The sequence below is a fragment of the Geotrypetes seraphini genome, chromosome 4 (assembly GCF_902459505.1).
Source record: "Geotrypetes seraphini chromosome 4, aGeoSer1.1, whole genome shotgun sequence".
In the NCBI taxonomy this organism is placed as follows: Eukaryota; Metazoa; Chordata; class Amphibia; order Gymnophiona; family Dermophiidae; genus Geotrypetes; species Geotrypetes seraphini.
Genome location: NC_047087.1, coordinates 66,948,605 through 66,960,681, shown reverse-complemented (window position 1 = coordinate 66,960,681; position 12,077 = coordinate 66,948,605).

Genomic DNA, 12,077 nt, shown 5'->3' with positions numbered 1-12,077 from the left:
CTCCAAGCACCCTCTGGTAGCTCACCAAGCTAACTGATTTCAATGAATTGCAGAGTTTAATTACATGTTGTGTGAAGAAATATTTTCTTCAGTTTGTTTTAAATCTCCTACTTAGTAGCTTCATTGCATGCCCCCTAGTTCTAGTAATTTTGGAAAGAGTGAACAAGCGATTCACATCTACATTTTCCACTCCACTCAGTATTTTATAGACCACTATCATATCACCTCCGAGTCATCTCTTTTCCAAGTTCAAGATCCCTAGCTGCTTTAGCCTCTCCTTATAGGAAAGTCATCACAAACCTTTTATCATTTTCATCGCCCTTTTCTGTACCTTTTCTAATTCTGCTATATCTTTTTTGAGATACAGCAACCAGAACTGCACACAGTATTCAAGTTGCAGCCGTACTATAGAGCAGTACAAGGGCATTTAAAAATTTTCATCTTTGTTTTCCATTCCTTTCCTAATAATTTCTAATATTCTATTTGCTTTCTTAGCTGCCGCCATACATTGAGCTGAGGGTTTCAATGTATCTTCAACAATGACATCTTGATCCTTTTCCTGGGCAGTGACTCCTAACACAAAACCCAGTATCACCTAGCAATAGATCAGGTTCCTTTTTCCCACATGCACCACTTTGTTTGCTCTTCCTCACAATAAACATCATCTGCCATTTTGATGCCCAGCCTTCCAGTCTCACAAGGTCCTCTTGCAATTTTTCACAATCCTCTTGCAATTTAACAACTTTGTGTCATCAGCAAATTTAATTATCTCACTAGATATTACCATCTCTAGATCATTGATAAATATGTTAAAAAGCAGCGGTCCTAGCACAAACCCCTGGGGAACCCCACTATTTACCCTTCTCCATTGAGAATAGTGACCATTTAAACCTACTCTCTGTTTTCTGTCTTCCATCAAGTTGAATATCTTTTTAGCTATGCTGGTTTAATAATGACTCACAAGCAAGCTTGCAACAGTGACAGTCATTTTCAAAATTTAGTTTTACTAAAAGCCATGTGGATTGAACTGTAGAGCAATAAACTTGTTGGGATAAAAACATTAACAATAGTTGCACTCATTGTAATTAAAATACTTTTATTTTGTACTCAAAAATATTGTAGTAGGCAGAGAGAGAGAGAAGCGGTGGTGTACCTGTGTGGAAGAGCTCCAGTGAGCTTTGGGGCTGGCTGGAGGTGAACTTAAGCATGCCTCTCCCTTCCCGAGTTGAAAGAGAGAAGTGGTGGTGTACTTGCATGGAGGTGAGGCCTTTGAGAGCTCCAGAGAGAGGCTGCATTGACTGTCCCAGTGATGTCATCTTTGGGCTGGCTGGAGGTGAACTTAAGAATGCCACTCCTGTGACGCATGGCCACAGATGGGCAGCGTCAGGGACGTGGCCCAAAGAGACATGACTAAAAGGGCATGCCCTTTCAGAGCCCAAGAAGAACCTGGAACCAGGTACTATTGTCTTTTCAGGTACCTTACTTCTTATTACCTTTAGAGTGAGATGAAGGAGAAGAGGAAAGGAAAGGCTAAGAATGTGTAATCACAACCTAAGCATCTCAGAGAGGGTTACCCATGTGGTAACTTTTCTTTCTGAAAAGGATAAAGATACTGTAATGAGACTCTATTTAAAAAAGAAGGATTCCTTTTTTGTGGTGGCAAGTTGCAAATTTTTCCCTGTGTGGAATGAGCCACACAGCAATGACATAAGGCCTTTCTGCAATTAATGCCACGTGTTCTTTCATTAGGGGGGTCACATTTTTTCTAAAGTTCCCCTTTAAATGTTTAGTGAATTACGCTCCAGGTGGTGATGGTTTTACGATAGAATTCTATAAATCATTTCAAAATACCCTTTTACTTTTTAAAAAAATATATTTTATTTCTTTATTAATTTTCAATTTAAATCAAGCTAACCACTTGTACAGAAAGCAATAGTCATAATAACAAATAATCATAAGGTAATTTAACATCCAATAAAGAAACATTATTTAACTATTTATGCTCAAGTCCTCCTACTGGATCCAAGTTTTAAATTTAGCGAAAAGTTAAAATAACAGAAATTTTTTGGCAAGATGCTAAAAGCAGAAGCACTGAAAAATGAGGTTTCTTAATTATATTAGGGTTCAAGATATTCCTCCATCCAGACGAGACGTAGCTACAAAAGTTGTCAATTGAGATGGCTCAAAGAATACATATTTAACAGAACAGTAACACACTATACATTTACATGGGTGTCTCAAATAAAAGGTAGCCCCCAGAGAAGTAACCCCAGGTTTCAAAAGAAGAAATTCACGGCGACGCTTCTGTGTCTCCCTTGTAAGATCAGGAAACATCTGTACTTTACAACCAAGAAAATTTTTTTGTCTATTTTTAAAGTAAAGTCTTAATAACCATGTTTTATCTAACGGAAGCACCACAGTTAGAATCAAGGTTGCTGGTAATGCTAAGTCTTTATCAGATGTCTCCAATAATTCTGAAACATTTAAAGTTTGTTGACCCAGTTCTTTTTGTTGATTTACAGAAACTTTCATCGGCAAATAATAGACACGTGTGAATGGTGGTAACATTTCTTCTGATACTTCTAGGATTTCCATCAAATATCTCTTAAGCATTTCTCTTGGATTTACCATTTCTAATTTAGGAAAGTTAATTAGCCTTAAGTTATTACTACGAGAATTGTTCTCAAGCATTTCAACTTTCCTTCTCAAGTTGGTATTGTCTTTAATTAAAGTCTCTTGAAGTTGTTTAGATGTAATTATTTCCTTTTCAATTTTCTGAATAGATGCATCTGAATCAGACAATTCTTTTCTTAAATCTTTAAGTTCTTTTGTATGTTTTTTTCCTTCCAGATATTGAAATTTAGGCGTAGTGGACTTTACAAAACCAGCAATTAAGTCCCATAATGAATCTAAGGTTACAACTTCAGGTTTAACCAAAGAAATTGAGGCTTGTAAAATAGTAGAGTGCTCACCATTCTGTAGAGATTCTTCAAGGCCTGTCTCCTGGATTTCGCCCCCTTGTAAAGCTGGATTCTCCTCAGGTATATTTGTTAGAGCTCCTTGACTATGAGCCCCAACCTCCAAATCTTCTCCCAGATTTAATCTTGCCTCTGAGGGAGAGAACACCACCGACTCCGGGGTTTCCCTGCCCCTGGGAGAACTGGTAACCTGAGGTTGTGGGGGCGGCGCCCTTGCATCGGGGCTCAGCGTAACATCATGCCCTGGAGGAACAGCTACGGGTTCGCCTCCCTGTGTCCTCAGCGGGCCGCCTTCCGACGCCCGGGAAACCTCCTGCACTCGCCTCAAAAGCCGTTCAATGTTGCCTAGAGAGGGAACCTCGGGATGCCGCGAGACAGCAGCAGTGCTCCGTCCTCTTCTCTTAGGCATAATTGTAAGTAACCAAAAAGCCCTTTTCAGGGTTCAATAGTAAAGAAATTCTTAATTTATGAACAAGCCCGACGCGAGCAGCTCAGCGCGTCTAGTTTCAAGCAGCCATCTTGGATCCCTCAAAATACCCTTTTACCTTATTTGTTAAATTTATATCAGGCTCAACTGACTACAGGTTGTATTTTAGGTACTATGGCAGAATTTTTGACTATTGTTTTACCAAAGCCAAATAGGGATCCAATGTTGGTTTCAAACTATAGGCCTATTTCTTTGATAAATGTAGATGCTAAACTTTTGGCTAAATTATTGGCTTTACGTTTGGCTAAGGCTCTTCCTTATATTATTGGAATGCATCAAACGGGTTTCGTTGCTCAACGACATTCTTCTAATAATACTAGATTGGCATTACATATACTAAATTTATCAAAGTTATTGATGATCTGGCCTTTTCTGTATCATTGGATGCGGAGAAGGCCTTTGTTCGTGTGGAATGGACCTTTATGTATCAGGCGATGGATTGGTTTGGAGTTGGTTCCGGATTTATTCAAATGGTTCAAACTTTGTATAGCTCCCTTTTTGTTAGATTATATATTAATGATTCTTTTTCAGATCGTTTTCGTCTGGAAAGGGGGGTTAGGCAAGGATGTCCGTTATCTCCTCTCCTGTTTGATATTGTTTTGGAACCCTTATTGTTAGCTATTCAACAGGCTGAGGAGATTCAGGGTATTCCTTTTGCAGGTAAGGAACATAAAATCTCTGCATATGCAGATGATATTTTGCTTCATTTGAGGAATCCGGAAACATCCATTCCACATTTATTAGAATTGATCGAAAAGTTTGGAAAATTTTCAGGTTATAAAATAAACTGGAGTAAATCTGATTATTTGATAAATTTTCTTTTTTATGGAAGGAAGGAGGTATTAAATACTTAGGTATCTGGATTCAGAAAACATTAGAAAAAACTATTCAGGTAAATGAAAAATCCATTTTACTAAAGGTCTCAGAGACGTGTGAGCAGTGGAACCCATTGCATTTGTCCTGGTGGGGGAGAATCCAGACTATAAAAATGATGATTTTGCCTATAGTTTATCAAATGGGTATGATACCGGTCTACTTTCAGAAATCTTTTTATAAAAAATTGAATAATATTCTAAATAAATTTATTTGGGTAGGTAAAAAGGCTAGAATTACTATAGTAACTGTACAAAAGCAGATTGTGGAGGGTGGGGTAAATTTTCCCAACTTTTATAGGTACCATCAAGCCTATATTATGCGCCAGGGAATGTATTGGATCCTCCCAGAACTTACGGAACATATGCCTGATTGGTTATATTTGGAATGGAAAATTATGTCTCCTATGCGACTTTCTCACGTTTTGAGTATAAAATACCCGGATATGCTAAAGACAACAAAATTATATTAGATACTTGGAAAACAATCAAATTCATTGACAAACTAACAGATGTTCCTATAATGAAATCTACTTTACAATCCTTATGGTTAAACTCCAAGGTTAAAGTGGGCAGTGCTGGAATCGCCTGGAAGAACTGGATGCAGGCTGGAATTAGAACATTAGATGAAGATCCAATGAAAATCTGCTGGAATTTTCCCGACTGCAACAATTATTTGGTATTTTAAAATCTCAACAATATAGATGGTTGCAGTTGAAGCAGGCCATTCGGAGTGGGTTTCCTGAATGGAAAACTTTTGAAACCTATTATAGCTTGCAGATCCTTTGCTACCAGACAGATTTAATAGGACATCAGGCTTCTCAGTGGTATAAATTAATTTCAGAATTTTTGAATAAAAAACCTAAAAATAGTCTCAGAGATATTTGGAGCTTCGAAATCAAACAGTATATTTCTGTATCTCGTTGGCCACGAATTTGGTCTTGGAGATTAAAGTGTACAGCGTCAGCATCTATGAGGCAAACATGGTTATTTTTATTACATAGGATTTTTTGGACCCCAATTCGTTTCCACAAATTAGATAGTTTCAAATCTAATAGATGCTGGCATTGTAATACTTATCACCTGATAGTATACTTTCTATCAGCTTTGTTGCATCCCTTAGTCTGTTGATATTATATGGGATCCTCAGCGCCACCACTCAGAGCTCAAATGGATTTCATAGCTCTAAGCTTTATGTGCCAGCTCCTCATTGGTTCCCTTTATTTAATATCAATCTCATACGCTTATATTTGCTTTTGTAATATTTTGTTTTTATATAAATGTTTTTTAGTGATAATAAATTATTTAAGTACTTAGCTTTGACTTGTGGTCTCTGGCTAGGGGAAACATAACACCGACATGTTTCGCTCCTTGAGCTTTATCAAGGCTTTACCCCTAGAAATAAAACAAAAGCTATCAACTCTTATTTAAACAACTAAAGACAAATAGAGACAGAACTTAGAGCAATGCATTTCTTTTAAGCTGTCCTACCTATTTGCTTACCTATAGTTTTCACCGCCAAACCTGCGACCACTCTATCCTGCAGATATGGCGGCGGCGTTTCTGCTAAGGTTTTAAAGGGACCGGGACCCGCCTTGGACGTGACTGCGTCATTACGTTACTAACGCGTCATCCGGGTTTACCGATTTTTTTCTTGTGGGAGGGCTCTGAAAGTCTCTTGGTTGATTTCTTAAATTGGATTAACACTAAAAATCCCCATCTTCAATTTACCCCTTCTTATAGTTTAGACAGGGTAGAGTTTCTTGACTTACTTATAATAAAAGAAGAATCTCGGCTGAAAACAAAACTTTTCAGAAAATCAGTGGCGAAGAACACGTTATTGCACTTTTCCAGCCACCATCCATACCATTTAAAATTTAATTTACCGGTGAGCCAATTTTTAAGGCTCCGAAGAGTATCATCAGATTTATATGATTTCATGGAATCGGCGGAAGAGTTGAAACTCCGGTTCAAAACTAGAGGATATCCTGCAAAATCTATCAAACAAGCGTTTACAAGAGCTAAATACGCAAATAGAGACCTTTTGATATCTGAAAGAGAGCCTGAAGAAAAAACTGAAAGATTAATCTGTGTGCTGCCATATTCCGAAGCGGCAAAAGAGCTCATTGCTAATATTAGAAAATATTGGCATGTTTTGCAAACGCATGAAATATTCAAAGAAATTCCTATGTTTGCCTTTAAGAGAGGAAAAACTATTGGGCAAGTCCTAATCCAACAGAAATTAGGGAACTATAGGATTAATCAGACAGGATATCACACAAGTTGTGGGCACTGCCAATGGTGTTCCATGACTATTATGGGCACCACATGGAAAGACCCTCAAACGGGGAAAGTTATTACAGCAAGTATTAACACAACTTGTCAGTCAACTCACGTTGTATATATCATAGTATGTCCGTGCAGTCTTGTATATGTGGGTCGTACTTCTAGACCCATACATATAAGACTGAATGAACACAAATCACGTATAAAAACAAAAAATATACAAGCTCCGATGGTAGAACATTTTTTACAACACCAACACACTATAGAGCAAATACAATGGCGTATAATTGAAAAGGTAGAATGGGGACGGGAGGGAGGCAATATTGAAGAGTTTTTGAACTATAAAGAACAACGATGGATCCACACCCTTAACACAGTGACCCCACATGGCTTAAATGCCGAACTAGAGTGGGGTTCTTTGCTGTAACACTCTTATGAAGCAGTAAACTTTAAAAGTGAGGAGGTAGCTGGAATTTAGGCTTTTCTTCTTTAATGTATAAATCTTAATAGTTTAGAATCGGTAAACCCGGATGACGCGTTAGTAACGTAATGACGCAGTCACGTCCAAGGCGGGTCCCGGTCCCTTTAAAACCTTAGCAGAAACGCCGCCGCCATATCTGCAGGATAGAGTGGTCGCAGGTTTGGCGGTGAAAACTATAGGTAAGCAAATAGGTAGGACAGCTTAAAAGAAATGCATTGCTCTAAGTTCTGTCTCTATTTGTCTTTAGTTGTTTAAATAAGAGTTGATAGCTTTTGTTTTATTTCTAGGGGTAAAGCCTTGATAAAGCTCAAGGAGCGAAACATGTCGGTGTTATGTTTCCCCTAGCCAGAGACCACAAGTCAAAGCTAAGTACTTAAATAATTTATTATCACTAAAAAACATTTATATAAAAACAAAATATTACAAAAGCAAATATAAGCGTATGAGATTGATATTAAATAAAGGGAACCAATGAGGAGCTGGCACATAAAGCTTAGAGCTATGAAATCCATTTGAGCTCTGAGTGGTGGCGCTGAGGATCCCATATAATATCAACAGACTAAGGGATGCAACAAAGCTGATAGAAAGTATACTATCAGGTGATAAGTGTTTATGAATCATAGCTCCCTGAAAAGATATAAGTTGTGCATTTGAAGATTTAAAGAGGCATTGTAATACTGAAATAGGGACCTTAGATCATCTGTTGTTTTTTTGTCCGCTTATTTTACAATTCTGGAAGTCTATCTGGGGACAAATAAATGTTATATTAAAATATGATATTTTATTAACATATGAAGCCATTATATGTGGTACCATGTTATTTATTACACCTCCATTAAATAAATATGAAAGCCGTCTCTTTTTGATTTTTACTGGAATAGCTATTCAAATGATAACAAAAATTTGAAAAATTATGATAGATTAAATTATACGTTTTAATGGACAAGTGTATGTAATACGTATAAATTTGAAAGAATGCATGCTGAACGTTTGGGACACAGTGTTTTTTTAAAATAAAATATGGGGGTCCATTGGCTTTATTTGTTGATTCTCAGTAAGAAATTTCCTCATTTTCTGATTTTTTCACTACACATCCGGGAGGGTGGGAGATATTTATAAAATATACTTGTATATCAAATTATTATTTTATTTGAATAAGGATATTTAACTTTTATTATTATTTCATACACATGAATTGATGTACTTTTCTAATAATTGTTTATATTTTATATTATTTTATGTAATAATAAGTTATTGAATATTATTATTATTTGATAAGTAGGGTGGGAGGGTAAAACAATATTTTTTATAATTTCTTGTATGAATTGGTGTATTTTATGAAAATAGGTCTGTAATACTCTTTCTGTAACAAATGTAATACACTGTTGTAGTCTTCTAAAATAATAAAATAAAAAAAATAAAAAAATGTTTAGTGAATTTTTCTAATAAAAATATATATTTTCTTTGATCCAATCCAGTTGGAATAACTTTTGTTGGAAAGGGAGTCAAATGGAAATAAACTGACTCCTTTTCCAGCATGGGAGGTATTAAGGCAAAATATTTAGGTATTTAATTTAGGAATTATGTTTTATTCCTTGTAATGCCTGGTTAATATTTTCTTGGATGTATTCTTTCTCTCCATAGATGTGGACCAGGGGTGCCCAAAAGGTCGATCGCGATCGACCAGTAGATCAAATGGGCAACACGAGTTGATTGTGGAACTCATCCTAAGCTCCGCAAGAGATTCGCATTGCCTTTGAGTTTTCTCTGCTTCCCCGACGTGCAAAAGCCTGGCCCGTGCAGCCACTACACAAGCGTTCCCCCAATGTCAATTTTGATGTCGGAAAGGAAGTTCTAGGCCAGCAAATCGCTGCCTGGCTGGCCCGGAACTTTCTCTCCAAAATCAGAATTGACGTTGGGGGGGAGGGGGGTTAGAAACGCTTGTGTAATGGCTGCACGGTCCTGGATTTTGTGCGTTGGGTCAGCCTTCATTTATGTGGAACTTCTCTCATGAGCTCTTTGGGGGAAACGGGATAGAAAACAAATAAAATAAATAAATGCTTTGAAGATTTGGGCCACCTTTCAGGCCTGTAGAGGAGCTCTGCCCCAGAATGATTCAGCCATCAAAATTGGTTCTTTAGCTGACCAAAGGTTCACTTGATGATGGCTTTGGTGCTACTTTGTCTGCGACTGTACTCCTCCTCTTCCTCATTTTGGGGTGCAAGATGAGGGTCATTAGGGATAGCCTCTGTCACCTGGGGGTGGAGGGAAGCAGAATGAGAGACAGCAGCTGGTGATCTCCCCTCTGTTTAGTTTCCTGTAGAATCCTGAGTGCTGGAATATATAGGCATCATGGGTGGAGCATAGGTATCGGGCACACACATCCACTATCTCCCCCATAGGCCTCCTTTTACGAAACTGCAATAGCAGCTTTTAGTGCGGGGAGCTGCGCTGAATGGCCCGCGCTGCTCCCGATGCTTATAGAGTTCCTATGAGCGTCGAGAGCAGCGCGGGCCATTCAGCGTGACTCTCTGCGCTAGAAACTGCTGTCGCAGTTTCAGAAAAGTGGAATACTTTCCTGTTGCAGTAGGTGGCCTTGTCTGCCCAGGGGGAGGGGAGTGTCTGAGTGTGACATGTGTGCAGTCAATGATGCCAATGACCGAGGGGAAGTGGACTATGGCATAGAACTGTGCCATGTTGTTCTGTGTGGCCAGAGGGGTTTCGGGGAAGGTGATATAGTCAAGGTTGGGGGTGAGGAAGGTTTGGAGGAACTGGGTAAGGCAGTTGAAGATGGCAGACCGGGTGAGGCCTGTGTTGGCTGCTAGGACAGACTAGAAGCTCTCGGTGCGCAGAAATGCTAGGTAAGTAGTGACTTTGAGGTGGATGGGCATGGGATTGCTCCTGTGGATGCGGGCATGGAGGAGGGGTTTGAGGTGCTCACAGATATCCTGTATGGCAAGTTCTAGAAGTAAAAGGAGCCCATTGTGTTATATTATTATGTTTATTTCTATTGTTATTTACTTCTGGCTGATGAAACATTAGCTTACCTTCCTTTTCTTTATCATTCTCTTATAACATGCAATGGAAGTCTCGGGCATTATTTATAGGCAAGAGCCTCATGTTTAATGATAAATGTTATTCTCACAGCTTGAGTTGAGGCACTGTTGCGTGTCAGCATGGAACATGGCAGAAGGTAATGTTGATTTTGGGACACGGGATGCTATATGGAAAACAGGATATCATTCCAATTCAATAAAATCTTGTAAGTATGAAGTTAACTAAATAAAGTAGTTTTTTTGTGTGCAGTCCATATTATGTAAATATGAGTCCCTTTCATCAAATACAGATGACATTATCCATTGGTGTTGTTGGCAGTTGGATGAAAAGCATCTGGAAAGAAAAGTATGAGTTACTTTCAAAAATATTGAGTTGGCGTGAGCACTTGTTCACTTATTCACATGTAGGAATGTGAAAACAAGGTTTTAAAAGCAGTAAGCAAGTTAGAGCTTCAAGTGTCACAGGGAAGTATATTTAATTGCTGCAGGATCTACTGTATTTTACATTCTACTTAGAAACACTGTTAGTCAAAGACAGAGGCATAGTAGGATCAAATAGGCCCTGGATGGCCCCTATAACACTGTCTCTCTGAACTGAGGATGGTGTGGCACAGATCCTTTTTATTACCTTTCCCTTTCTTTCCTTCCTTTATAGTGAATACTCTGACTGGAAGAGCGTCACCAGCGGGGTGCCACAGGGCTCGGTGCTTGGACACGTGCTCTTCAACATCTTTATAAACGATCTGGACATAGGTACGATGAGCGAGGTGATAAAATTTGTGGACGATACAAAGTTATTCAGAGTAGTGAAGACGCAGGGGGATTGCGAAGATCTACAATGTGACATAATCAGGCTCGAGGAATGGGCATCGATATGGCAGATGAGGTTCAAGGTGGACAAGTGTACAGTGATGCATGTAGGTAACAAAAATCTCATGCACAAATACAGGATATCCTGGGCGGTACTTGGAGAGACCTCCCAGGAAAGGGACTTGGGAGTTCTGATCGACAAGTTGATGAAGCCGTCTGCGCAATGTCCTGCGGCGGCGAAAAGGGTGAACAGAATGCTAGGAATGATAAAGAAAGGGATCACGAACAGATCGGAGAAGGTTATCATGCCGCTGTACTGGGCCATGGTGCGCCCTCACCTGGAGTACTGCGTACAGCACTGGTCGCCGTACATGAAGAAGGACATGGTACTATTCGAAAGAGTCCAGAGAAGAGTGACTTAGATGGTTAAGGAGCTACCGTACAGTGAAAGATTAGAGAAACTGGGTCTCTTCTCCCTCGAACAGAGGAGATTGAGAGGGGACATAATTGAAACATTCAAGGTACTGAAGGGGATAGACTTAGTAGACAAGGACAGGTTGTTCACCCTCTCCAAGGTAGGGAGAACGAGAGGGCATTCGCTAAAGTTGAAAGGGGATAGATTCCGTACAAATGTAAAGAAGTTCTTCTTCACCCAGAGAGTGGTAGAAAACTGGTACGCTCTTCCGGGGTCTGTCATAGGGGAAAACACCCTCCAGCGATTCAAGACAAAGTTCCTGCTGAACCGGAATGTACTCAGGTAGGGCTAGTCTCAGTTAGGGCACTGGTCTTTGACCAGAGGGCCGCCGCATGAACGAACTGCTGGGCATGATGGACCACTGGTCTGACCCAGCAGCGGCAGTTCTTATGTTCTTATTCATTTACATAATGTAATTAACAACCTCCCTTTCCCCGTCCCTCATCTCGTCACCCACTTGTCTCAATTATGTCTTTGTCTTGTCATTAACTTTCCCCATTTTTTTTTTCTCTCTTAGCTATTTATGCAATTTTAAATATCTTATAATTTTATATATATATATATATTTAATTTCTATTATTGTAAACCAACCAGATATTGTGATGGTCGGTATATCAAATTACAAATAAACT